This window comes from Aedes albopictus, chromosome 3 (genome assembly GCF_035046485.1).
Source record: "Aedes albopictus strain Foshan chromosome 3, AalbF5, whole genome shotgun sequence".
NCBI lineage: Eukaryota > Metazoa > Arthropoda > Insecta > Diptera > Culicidae > Aedes > Aedes albopictus.
In genome coordinates this window covers 197,311,566-197,325,713 of record NC_085138.1, presented here as the reverse complement: position 1 = coordinate 197,325,713, position 14,148 = coordinate 197,311,566, and the positions used below count along the sequence as shown (strand labels likewise).

The following is a 14,148-nucleotide window of genomic DNA, read 5'->3' as shown; positions in this document are numbered from 1 at the left end:
AAGTCGCTGATTGTTGAAGGATTCCGACAATATTTAGGAGAGCGCGGAAGTTTATCGGCGCACGACTTTGTACCTATTGACATGTCGGTTAGTGGTCTCCATTAGCAGTGAGTGGAATTAGTTCCACTCTTTTGATAGACTCTGGAATCACAGAATGTGACGACCAAAAATTCTACATGGGATATGGTTACTAAAAATAAAATTTACAGCAGAATAAAGCTATTCGGCTTGAAGCTCAACTGCGAATCGCATGTTTTTCACACTAATAAGCACTTTCTACCGAATGTTTGAAAACCTGAAGAAAGTAGGGATAATATTCGATGAAGGGCTGCAAAACGGCGAGTCGATGAGCACAGCCTTCAACATAGCTCTGGTATCCACAAGTTCCTACCTCATGCTTCCACGGGTCAAGCGATGACAAAGACCGCCAGCTAAGAGTTTTGTACTTAGCTGGTAGTGCAGCCTGTAGTCCTTCTGACTTCAGCTAGATTGAGGAGATACGACCCGAGCGTCTGTTCACCAAGGAGGTGCGGCTCAAACAGCGTCTGTTCTGGCATCCACCGGCTGAGTATCACGCATCACGCCTAGCTAGATCCAAGGTGGTAGCCTCATCAGCGTGGTCGTCCCAGTGCTGGTTGGGACGTTAAACAGAACTGGCAAGATGGCCCTCCGGCGAGACAGGAGTGTTGTCGTAATTGAGCCTATCCCCATTGCGAATATCAAAGGAGAAAATACGACTCGATAGAATCGGCAAAGAGCCACGCAACGGAAAATAAAAATACAATTGGGAACTTGGAACATGGAATTGCAAGTCACTTGGTTTCGCAGGATGTGACAGGATAATCTACGACGAATTACATCCTTGCAACTTCGACATCGTGACGTTGCAGAAACTTTGTTGCACTGGATAGAAAGTGTGGAAAAGCGGGCATCGAGCGACTAACTTCTACCAAAGCTGTGGCACCACCAATGAACTGGGAAAAGGATTTGTAGTGTTGGGCAAGATGTGATTGGGTAACAGCCGATCAACGCAAAGATGTGCATGTTGAGAGTTAAGGACCGTTTCTTTAATTACTGCATCTTCAACGTGCATTGTCCACACGAAGAAAGACCTGATAAAGAGAAAAAGCGTTCTACACACAGTTAGAATAAACATACGATGGTTGCTCACCGCGTGACGTGAAAATCGTTGTCGGTGACATGAACGCGCAGGTAGAAAGGGAAGAACTGCACAGACCGGTAATCGAGTGAAACAGCCTGTCCGCCGTATCGAATGATAACGGCCAGCTCTGTGTAAACTTAGCAGCCTCGCTCGCGTGGTATGGTAGTCCGAAGCACTTTCTTCCCCCGCGAAGATATCCACAAAGTCACCTGGAAATCACCCGACCATCCAACAGAAAACCAAATCGACCACGTTCTAATTGACGGTAAATTCTTCTCGGATAAATTCAATGTCCGCACTTACCGCAGTGCAAACATAGATTCGGATCAATACCTAGTCGCTGTATGCATGCGCTCGAAACTTTCGACGGTTATTACCACGCGTCGGAGTCGAACGCCGCGGCTGAGCATCGAGCAGCTGCGTAACGTAGAAGTGGCTCAAGACTACGTGCAGCAGTTAGCAGTGACCCTACCAACGGAAGAGCAGCTTGGCGCAGCTCCACTTGAAGATGGCTGGAGGGACACCCGGTCCGTCATAGATAGTACCTCGGCTTCAGCACTAGGTTCCGAATCACAGAAACGACTGATACGACGGTGAATGGAACAGTTGAAAAACGAGAAGAATGCAGCATGGGCGGGAATGCTGCAACACCGTACGAGAGTGAATGAGGCACGTTACAGACAGGCGTGGAACAAGCAGAACTAAGTCTTCCGGAAGAAGAAGCGCCAGCAGGAAGAACGCGATGGAAGAGCTGTACCGCGCTATGGACATACGGAAGTTCTACGAGAAGCTGAACCGCTCGCGCAGAGTCTTTGTGCCACAAGCCGACATGTGCCGAGACAATCACGGGAATCTTCTCACAAGCGAGCGTGAGGTGGTTGAGAGGTGGCGGCAGCATTACGATAAGCACCTAAACGGCGACGTTGCACGCACCGAAGGTGGCGTGGTAACAGATCTTGGAGTATGTGCACAGGACGAAAGACTTCCGGCCCCTGACCTGCAAGAGATTGAGGAGGAGGTTGGCCGGTTGAAAAACAACAAAGCCGCTGGAGCAGATCAACTACCAAGCGAGCTTCTAAAATACGGTGGCGAAGCACTGGTGAGAGCAGTACACTGGGTCATTACCAAGATTTGGGAGGAGGAAGTATTACCGGAGGAATGGATGGAAGGTATCGTGTGTCCCATCTACAAAAAGGGCGACAAGTTGGATTGCGGGAACTACCGCGCGATTACACTACTGAGCGCTGCCTACAAGATACTCTCTCAAATTTTATGCCGCCGACTATCACCGATTGCAAGAGAGTTCGTGGGCAATATCAGGCTGGATTCATGGGTGAACGCGCTACAACGGACCAGATGTTCGCCATCCGCCAGGTGTTGCAGAAATGCCGCGAATACAACGTGCCCACACATCACTTGTTCATCGATTTCAAATCGGCGTATGATACAATCGATCGAGAACAGCTATGGCATATTATGCATGAATACGGATTCCCGGATAAACTGGTACGATTGATCAAGGCGACGATGGATCGAGTAATGTGCGTAGTTCGAGTATCAGGGACGCTCTCGAGTCCCTTCGAATCTCGCAGAGGGTTACGGCAAGGTGATGGTCTTTCGTGCTTGCTGTTCAACATTGCGTTAGAGGGTGTAATAAGGAGAGCGGGGATAAACACGAGTGGGACTATTTTCACGAAGTTCGTTCAGCTGCTTGGTTTCGCTGATGATGTTGATATTATAGCTCGTAAATTTGAGACGGTGGCGGAAACTTACATCCGACTAAAGAGTGAAGCCAGGCGAATCGGATTAGTCATTAATGTGTCGAAGACAAAGTACATGATGGCAAAGGGCTCCAAGGAGGAATCACCGCGTCCGCCACCTCGAATTTATATCGACGGTTATGAAATCGAGGTGGAGCCGAGATGAACCAGCCCTGGGCTGAAAATCTCGTTAATAAAGATAATAATAAAGATAATAAAATCGAGGTGGATGAAGAATTCGTGTGCTTGGGCTCACTGGTGACCGCCAACAACGACACCAGCAGAGAATTTCAGAGACGCATTATGGCAGGAAATCGAGCTTACTTTGGACTCCGCAGAACTGTACGATCGAAAAAAGTTCGTCCACACACGAAGCTAACTATCTTCAAAACACTGATTAGACCGGTAGTCCTCTATGGGCACGAAGCATGGACTCTATGTGCAGAGGACCAACGCGCCCTTGGAGTTATCGAACGGACGGTGTTCCGGCGGAGTGCAGATTGAAGACGGAAATTGGAGAAGGCGAATGAAGTACGAATTGCATCTGCAGCTGAGGAGAACCAACCATCGTCTACACCGCGAAAATCGGGAGGCTACGGTGGGCGGGTCACGTCATCAGGATGTCGGATAGTATCCCGACTTAAATGGTTCTCGAGAGTCATCCGACAGGTACGAGAAGACGTGGTGCGCAGCAAGCTAGGTGGGTCGATCAAGTGAAGGACGATTTGCGAACCCTTCGCAGAGTGCGGAACTGGAGACACGCAGCCATGGACCGAGTAGACTGGAGACGACTCCTACGTACAGCAGAGGACACTAAGGCCTTAGTGTGATCGGTAAGGTAAGTAAATAAAAGTGCGCAATAGTATCAACCCAACTCGGTGTCGTCAGAGCACTTATTCAACATACATTGAAGAATTAGTGCGCCGAAGACACCAACTGGATGTGATGCAATCGCGCACTTTTATTTACGTTTTCGCACCTAAGAAGAATGAATGCGCTGTCCAGTGGTGAACTTAGTGCGCTATATATGTATTACATAAACTTCGTTTCCGCAGTACTCTGAGTACTTACGGCATCATATGATTCACCGCCACACATTTTCGATAAGTTATCTCCAAAATTTTGTCTACATACCAAAACGAGGCAGTGAGTAGGGGGATATGCTCCATTACGCACCATCCAGCACTCTTGATGACACAAATTTCCCGAATGGAGGAGAACGTGCCTCCAGAGCCGACCTACTGATCCAGCACTCTTTATATTATAAACTAGATATGTGTTCTTATGCATAATAGAGTTGGAGAGTATAAATTTCGTTAAAAAAAAGAAACTTATAAATTTAAAAACTGTAAAAAATGACGGAAAATATCGCTTATGCCATTCATATCAATTATAAAGTAAATATCATTAAATCAAATAACATACATGTCTCAATAACAATGAACTTGAAAGTACAAGCAAAATATGTTTCGCGTTGCATCATTCGTCTGTTTGTTTTGGAATAATCTTCCCTGAAATTCTAGGAACGTCATCGCCCCACCAATTCCATAAGTCACGTCGTCGATAGGAGGAAGCGTCATTAGATGACACACCTCTTTCGTAAAACCATACAAAAAAAAAAACTACCGAAACTCGTTGTCGGTCATCGTCGTCACTAAACCTCGCGCTCGCACGTGATACGATGATGATCACTTCGATAACACTCACTATCATTTTGATGGCGCGGTGGCCCGGCCGTTGTATTTGGAAGCTTGTATGTTGTTTTGTCGCTCTGTCCGGCTCTAACCAGAAACGAAAGACGATACTGAACATCTCAATTTATTATGACTGATATTCGGTGATGTAGGATATAATTTACGTGTAGAACGAATGGGCGCGTAAATGCTTACCGCGAGCATTTTCGCGCGTCTAGTCGTGAGCAGAATGCGAAAAAACTTCCAAGCTAGGTGGCGCCAGATTTGATCGTGCCTTTTATCTGTTGGAAATTTAACTTTTTATTTGTTATGGTTGTTTCAATTTTATATTGATGAAATTTTATCGGGCACAGAACAATACTGATAATCAATATTTCAGGAAATACAATCAAATATTCATTACTTATTCATAGAGAAAAACAGATTAATTTTGAAAATTTGAAATAGGATGCTCCCCAGGTGAAACTTCTTGTAGTTGCTTGTAGTTCGTTGTATACTTTAAAAGCATGCATTTTTTGTTTCAATATTTCGTATTCAGTGGACCTGAATGTATCTTATTTCTTAAATTCATTATATCAGAGCTAGTTGTCATTATGTCCACCATAAACGAATAGTTTCATATCAAATTAAAATTTAACTGACAAATTACTATAATTCCCCTAACATTCCGTCAACACATATCAATTGAATTGCCACTTGATGCCCATTGATTGCGAATTAACTCCCCAGTCAAGTACCTATGTACAATTAATTCAATTTTCTGTGAATGAGTTGCAACTCATCATTCACCACACCGTTGCCGGCCAAGGCTAGAAGAATCCGAAAAAGGAAAGCAAAACCGAAAACCGGCTAACAGTAGGTAGGGGCAATAGGATCCCAGATTTCTATTTATCGCTTTATTACTATTCCAAAGAGCCATTACTGCCACCAACAAAGTCAAGTGTGTGGACTGTGTGGACGACGCCGACGACGACGACAGGAAGAGAGATGGGTTGAAGTAGTGAGATGAGCGAACAAAAAAATGTGTTCAGCATGTCCAGTGCCCACATGGAACACTAAGGAACGTTTGGCGGATCAAGCTGGCCAAAATTTCATACCTTGAGGTGATTCATAATAAGAATGTATTGAACAGCACACATTTTTTAGAGAATTCATTGGCCAAATTCCCGAAGAAATTCCAGCAGAACTCTTGAACGAATCCCTAGAAAAAATCCTGGATAAATTCATTATGAAATTCCTTGAGGAATCCCTGGAGATATTCCGTGAGATATCCTCGGCGGCATGTGTACCGAAAATTCAATAGTATTCCTAGTGAATTTCCTAAAGAAATTCATGGAATAATCGCATAAGGAATTTATGTGCAATTTCCAGAAGAAGTCCAAGCAGGAGTTTCTGGAGAAATTTTAGCATTAGTAGCAGGAGGAATATAGCCGTGGCGGTAAACGCACGGGTATTCAGCATGACCATGCTGAGGGTGGCGGGTTCGATTCCCGGTCGGTCCAGGATCTTTTCGTAAAGAAAATTTCCTTGACTTCCTTGGGCATAGAGTATCTTCGTGCCTGCCACACGATATACACATTCAAAATGGTCATTGGCAGAGGAAGCTCTCAGTTAATAACTGTGGAAGTGCTCATAGATCACTAAGCTGAGAAGCAGGCTTTGTCCCAATGAGGACGTTACGCCAAGAAGAGAGAGAGAGAGCAGGAGGAATCGTAGTCAAAATTATGAGACGAGGTGAGAACCCATGAAAAAAATCAAGGAATCAATTAAAACAAAATTTGGAAAAAAAGGTGCAGGCTCTCTAGAAAGATTTCTTGAAAGAAGCAAGCAGCGATTCTTAGAAGAATCCAATTTGAAATCTCTGGATTTAACCTAGTGGAACCCCATTCGGGAATACCCGAAGAAATTCTTAAGATTTTTCGGAAGAATTACCTGAACAAACCTCTTCAAAAAGCTCAGAAGGACATTTCTAAGGAATCCTTAGAGAAACCACAGGCTGTGTTTTTCTAGAGATGTCTGAGGATGACATCCTGTAGAAATTCCACAAAAAAGCGCTGAATAAGTTCTAGCAGTAACTTCTGAGTGAATCTTGGCAAATACTCTTAGAGCAGGAATAAGTGAAATATTGGAGCATCTTTGGAGGGATCCTAGCAGGAACGACTAGAAGAATCCCAGTAGATTTTTTTAGAGGAATGACAGAATGACCCCTTCGTTAAATCTTCTGAATTTCTTGAAGAATCATAAAAAAAGCTCTCAGCAAAATCACAGGTGAGGAATTATATCAAGAAATCCTGGAGGAATTGTATCAAGATCTTCTGCAGCATTTGTAGCAGCCATTCCTTGAAGAATCTTAGCAGATATAAACCCCAGTAGGAGTATATGAACGCTTGGAAAAACCTCTAGGGAGAAACTCATAAATGAATTTCAGGATAAATCCCCAGAGGTATTTCAAGAGGATCTCCATCAGAAATCCCTGGATAAATTGCCAATTGTATTCTGGAGTAATCTCAAGAGGAATTCCTAGAGACATCATCAGATTGAAACATTTTCCTTTTCCTCAGCAGTTCATAAATGAAATGATGTACACAACAGCGCCACCTGCTGGGAGGATTTATTTAGATAATTACATTATCAAATAACGTTTCACGCTTGATCTGATCCAGAAATAATAAAGAAAAGAATCTTCGTTTGAACGATATTGGTTAGATGAAAAAAAAATAAGTAGGAAAGGCTGAAAACCACTGTTGGGTGAATAACATGATCTTTACAGTAATTTTCTTTTCAAAACATACATTAAAAACAAAATTCTGGAAAAAAATGTTCCGTTTCAACATAACTTCGATATAACGTAATGAAAATAAATATGCAGTTATGTCATATCGAGATATGATTGTATGCATAACAGTGTTTGAAAAAAAAATACTAAAAATTTCTCTAGAGATTTCGTTTGTTTTCAGATACTTTCACTTCAAATTTTGGCAAAAGTTGTAACTTCTCTAGGCACTACAAATGCTTTTCAAAACTTCTCAGAAAAGTCTATGCGGTTTATGGACGGCGTCAAATTTGAAAAAAAAAAAACATCTTCTCCTTCATTTTATTTTTCCTGACATAACGTCTCAAATGGAATAAATCCTGCATGTCAGTTTCCTATTCAATTAGCACTTCTATAGTTATTATCTGTGAGATGTCACTGCCAATGATCATTTTGCAAGTATATATCGTGAGGTAGGCACGAAGATGCTATATGCCCAAGGGAATCAAGGATTTTATTACGAAAAGTTGTTGGACCGTCCAGGAATCGAATCCATTACACTCAGCATGGTCCTACTGAAAACCCGTACGTTCACCGGGCTATATGGAATCTTAACTGTATTTCCTATTATTTCTTATTCTGTAAACTTTTTAGGGGCATATGTTACAATTGATCAAAAAATTGTTCGCAGTGATGGAAATACCCGACACGGAAATAAAAAAAAAAAAAATAAAACAATAACTGATTGTGGAAACGACCGACGGATTGGCAGAGTTATCCCTTATGGTTGGCTTTTCGGTCCGGATAAATTATATGCGGGATGATACTATTTCATCCGACGTTTCAATCCTTGGTTTAGGTCTTCTTCAGGGAGGTTATAGGGATACCGCTACGTTTGTATCGCCGGTTGCTTGTCGTAGGGCTGTCGGGTTTGGTCGGTATTCAGTGTCTAGACGCCATGATAGTGTTCGGCGCAGTGGTAAAACAAATTATTGTAAACTACACCCTCACCATCTACCCACAAATAGCCAACATAAGCTTAAATTCACCAAGCCCGACAGCCCTACGCCAAGTAACCGGCGATACAAACGTAGCGGTATCCCTATAACATCCCTGAAGAAGACCAAATCCAAGGGTCGAAACGTCGGATGAAATAGTATTACCCCGTTTATAATTTATCCGGACCGAAAAGCCAACCATAAAGGGATAACTAAAACAATAACTGTATTTCTAAAGAAAGCTTAAAGATTTTTTTGAATAGTTTGGAAATATTTCTGTTCTTGTGACGTATGAGTGTTTATTTTAGCGAATGTTTTGCAAATGTTAAGTGCACATTATGAAGTACTTTACTTGTATTCTGTGAGAATAATCAACTTTGCTTACATGACTGTTTTTGAATAAATTCTAGTCGGAAATTTGATATAAATCTTTGATTGTAATCAAAGGAGCTTTTGAATGAAAAAAAAAAAAAAATCGGGCAAATGTTTCATAGAAATTTTAGATGAAGTTGGTGGTGTTTTCAAATTTTACCAATTAATTTGACCGTTTATTATTAAATGGATTCTTCAGCTTTTTCATACAAACTCCAGTGATTGCAATTTATGTTTCTAAAAAAACAAAACTACTGTTTAGAACATTCTGTGGTGCAATAAATCAAATAATTTCTTGTAGAACCTCTGGAACCAATGGAGTTGCTTCCAACACTATTCTCGTCGTCATTAAAGAATTAAAAAAAATGATTCTAGAATTGGAGAAATTATTAAATTTGGAATACATAGTTGGAAAATAGTTACAAAAAGTCTTTAAGACTTCGGTGAGATTCTTCAAGAAATTTTTGACAAAAATTATTTAGGAGAAATTCATAATAAAATCATTTTTTTTTAAAGGAAATCATTGAGAAAATTTTGCCAAGAGTCATTTCACGCATCACTTGCCACATTCCATGGGAAAGCTCAATGGTAATTTTCGTTTTGTTACTGTTGACATTCTTGAACATGTTCAGTACCAAGTACGATTGCATTTTTTTTTGATTCTACCAAAATTTTATTGAACAATTTTTAATATATATTCAATAAATACTTTCAAACATTTAGCCAAATTATTCGGAATCTCTTCAAATTATTTTTTTCAAAAACTTTTGCTGAATAAGAAACCTACATTTGTTCAAGAAGTTTTACCCACCATTTTTTTTTTCAAAGGGGTTTCGACAAAAAATATTTGTAAAATTCCTCCAAAATTATCTGGGATTCAAACGATACTGTTCCAGTAATTTGTTAGCAATACTTTCTGAAGGTCCTATACAATTTTGTCGAATTTAAAAAAAAAAACAACTCCCGGTTTGGGGCTGTCCATAAACCACGTGGTCATGAGGGGGTGAGGGGAGGGGGGGGGGTGGGTTCGGTCAATGACCATTTTGTATGGACAAAAAAAAAAATTGTATGGACTAATGACCACGCGGGGGGGGGGGGGGGGGGTGGTTGAAAAGTACCAAAAAATGACCACGTGGTTTATGGACAGCCCCTTGTGCTTTTCAAGCCTTTTAGAAATATTTCAAGCAATTACGTCAGATGTTACAGTTGTACTGGCAATTCATTCAGAAGATTTCTCTTAAATTGCTTATCTTTAGATTTACTTTTTCCCTGTTCATTCTATCAGACATTTATTCCGTGCTGCTACTGAAAATTCTCCACAATTGAGGTTCTCAAACTATTTCATGTAGCGATCCGCTTTTAATGACCCACCCGCATATAATTTCAAAAAAAAAATAAATAAATAAAGTGAGACATTTCAGATTAGGGGCCGACTTCTTCACCTTGGCCTAAACGGTAAGCCAGGATTACCCATAGAGTTAAACCTTGTTTAACGCTTAAGCCAGGGTGAAGAAATCTTAGGGGCGATTTGTTGATGCAGTTTATATGCCAAAATTGTTTCGAAGCTTGATTAAAGCAGGTCTTAGTCATCATTTGATGCATTTGATAAAAGAAAACTAAGCTTTAGAGCTAGAAATTGCACGTTTAACATTTATGTAAAATGACGCCCAAGTAATAAAAGCAGGACTCCGAGATAGGATCTGTTTTTGTAAGTTAACATCTACATATGTTTAAGCTTTGTTTGTCTGTGCAACCTGCGGTTGAAGACGGTGTAGTGTATTTTTATCGTGCATTGAAGAGATGTTCAAATGTTTATATTTGCAAGAAACTACAGCTGTGAATTAAAAAAATCTACACTGTATTTGAAATTCATTCTAAGCAACTTCACTGGAAGCACATGTAATGGTTCAAGATGTAAATCAATGTAGATCAACTGTGATTTTAAAACTCAAGTGTAACAGCCGCATTCTACCGTGACGTTACAACGTTTTAACGCCTTTTCGGTCAGATTTTCTACTATAACTTGTAAATTCGACCGTAAACCCTCAAATGTTATTGCATATTCGGATTCCTTGTAAAATCTCCAATAAGCATGATCTGTTTAACAGTTAGTTTTCATCGGAAAAGTTTGTTGAAATTGGAAATGAGTAGCGTGACGTTACAACGCTGTAACGTCACGCTACTAATTCCCATTTTTTACATACTTTTCCAATGAAAACTAACTGATCAACAGATTAAACTTATTGGAAATTTTACAAGAAATCCGAGTATGTAAAAATATTTTAGGGTTTACGGTCGAATTTACGAGTTATAGTGAACCATCTGACCAAAAAGGCATCAAAACGCTGTAATGTCACGGTAGAATGTGTCAATACCAAAGCTTCAGGGCTGTGCAAAAACATGAAAAAATATTAGTTTTCTCACGTTTTCATGGTCTTGGGACCAAATGGGTAAACTTTTTTTTATTTTTATTTTGATCATAAAATTCGGGTGTTTCGTGAATCCATATTTTTAAAAGGATTCAAATATAATCATACTCAAAAAGGTATTCAGAATGGAAAATATGACTTCCTATTTTCAAAAAATCATATACAAAAACTAAAAAAACATACATCTCCAATTTTTTGTATTACGCCCAGTGAAGAGAATTGTCAGACAAAAGAGGCACAAAACAAGCAACAAAGAAGACGCGGCGATTATTCTTTACCCCAACTGGTAACAGATAATGACATGATCTCGATTTTTTTTGTTGCAGACAAAACGGAAGCTGAATTTGTTGCGTACTTTTCAACTCGTGAATAATCCATTATTACTAACTCAAAATCGAAACTTTTTGATGATACATCTTCAGCAGCGTTGCAGTGTTTACCGACTCGAAGTTACCGCTCGAAAATCACAATGCAAGGCTTAAAAATCCCTAAACTCGTGGTGCACGATCTTTGTCCTATTCTGCTCAAGTTGGGACAAACGTATGTCGCATTAGGTAGAATGTCGCAACAAATTCAGGTTGCGACATTGTCGTTATTGTTGCGCGATGGTTGAGTTTTGATTCACTGATTACGCCAATTTTTAGAGTTTCTGATAAAAATATAAAACCAGAGCACTCCTTTGGTCCCAAGACCATAGAAACGTAAAAAAAAACTAATATATTGACATATTTATTGCATCTTTACTCACTTTGGCCCTTTCAACGTATTTTTCCTAAAAACTACAATTCAAAATCTTTCGAACAAAAAAAAAAGAAATTTGAAATCGAATAAAGTACACCGGAGCAAGTTGAAACGGGTGGGTCAGGATCATGAAAGCATCTGAGGGCCCAGAATCAAAGGGGTGTAAGTGACCATTTTGTCGATTTTGAGCTGAGCATATCAAAAAATTCTTCAGGAACTTTTTTAAGATTGTTTTTTACGATGATTAGAAAAATTACAATAAATCGTAGAAAATTGGGTCGATTTTGAAACTCCATACATTTTGTATGGGATGAAAAATTGGTGAAAAACTTTAAACCTCATTTACTCGAAAGTTGGTTTTTGTCACTTACACCTCTTTGCTTCCAACCTCCTCATCTATGTACGAACTGAAACACAATTTGATCTAAATTATCAAAAATCACAAAACCATGGCACTGTTACGATAGCTTTAAACAACTAACTTTCACGATAGCCTTTTGGCCAGTTGAACTCGCCCAAATGCCCCTTAGTGCGACACTAGGTGTAGGTATGTAAAGTGCAATTGTACGCATTATTACCTTTCAAGCTTTTCTCAGCGGTGGCTCCCACTTTCAGCCGGGATTATCCAATTATGACGGGACGGCTTTGAGGATGTGGTGTCTGCTTTATGAATGAATCTTTTGAGCTGTCGATGATAAACACATGTGCGCCGTACGCGACGACCGGCGCTTTTGATGACGACGTTTATCACGCAGTTTTTAGCTTTTCGGACAAACTTCACACGTCACTAACTAGTTAACTAACAGGCGCTGAGGCGCACGCTTGCGGAAAGGCCCAATATGTTTTTTCGGATATTAAGCCACCGCGAACCGCGAACCGCGAACAGCCACTAATATGCTAATTTTTGTGCTTCAGTCTCTACCGCTTTCCGCTAGTAAAAACGCGTTCCACGAAGCGCGTTTTTCGGTGTCTTCTGACTAACTAACCACACTCACACAGTTTAAGCCACAGTTTGAGCCACTTTTTTTCGATACTTAATTATCGCCGGATCGCTACTAAAACACATTACCGAAATTGCGATACGTGTATGGCGAATTAAATTAGCGCCAGAACGCGTTTTTTTTTGCGTTTTGAACACTATCGTAATATCAACTTACTTCATGTGTAGATAAAATTGCACACACCACCGAAAAAAAACCAGCGAAAAAGAAGTCCGGCGAAGTAAGTCAGAGATAGCAGCTCTCTGGACGCGTACCGAAAAATCCAGATATCGATACTTTTGCAGAAAAAAAACAGCAAAACTTCACCAAAAGACGGCAAACGTGCTCCTCTCAGCCTCTGGACCGATCGACGACACCGATGATGGCGAACTTCAACTCCTCGTTGAAAGTCAGTAAGAGAGTGCGAGAGAGTGAGGAAAGGAAAAGACCCAATAAGAAATGCACACGCGCGCGAGGCTTAAGTCGAAGAAGCGATCCGACTCAGACAAGACTCAAGACACAACGTTTCCGTACGGCTATCAAAGCATAACTGAGCTCCATCCGTCGGGTTTGGGTGAATATTCTAAAAATAAAGTTTCGGAAAATGTTGTATGCTCAACAGCAGCACCGCGCGCCGCCGGAGCCGACCGACCGGCCAACGGCACCGAACAAGCACAGCAGCAGCACACATCCATACGCTAGAGCGCGCAGCGCCGCCGGTTACCACGCGGTACGCGGTGTAGCAGCACAGTAACAAAAAAGCGGTGGGTGTTGCGCGTGGAGATTTGCTTATTTTGTCTGGTAATAAGGCACCAAATATGTTTTCATGAACATTTCTTTTATGGTGACAGACGAACTTCCTGTGGTCCGGTCAATTTGTTTGCTTTTCGGATGACAACCCGAGCAGAAGGCCATACCTTACAAATACCATGCGAAGAGCAACATGTGCTCTAATACCTAAAATTGTTATTGCTGCGTTATTGTACGAAATGTTATGAGACCATCACAATAACAGTTGGAGGTATTTGAGCAGAGTTTGGTATTGATGTAGTATTTGTTAGTTTAGCAGTGAAAATAACCAAAGAACAAGATTTGCTATTACATCATGAAGTCATCGAACATATGAAACATTTAATAACAAGAAATGTTATTAGTTTGTTATTCAATAACTTTGGAATAGCAAAAACAGCAATGGGGCACGTTCGGTGTAGTACTAGATTTGTAGTAATGAGCTGAATTTTAGTATGGTGAGAAGGTCCA

General features: G+C 40.7%; 1 protein-coding gene across 1 annotated transcript in view; it reads right to left on the bottom strand.

The window, feature by feature from the left end:
• The window catches only part of LOC109427261 (monocarboxylate transporter 5), a 49,237-nt gene extending 35,741 nt beyond the window's left edge, over positions 1-13,496 (bottom strand). Inside the window, exon 1 of the mRNA XM_019702793.3 lies at positions 12,487-13,496. The gene's annotated coding sequence lies outside the window, so the exon portion shown is untranslated. The remainder of the gene's footprint in view (positions 1-12,486) is intronic.
• Between the last annotated feature and the right edge of the window lie 652 nt (positions 13,497-14,148).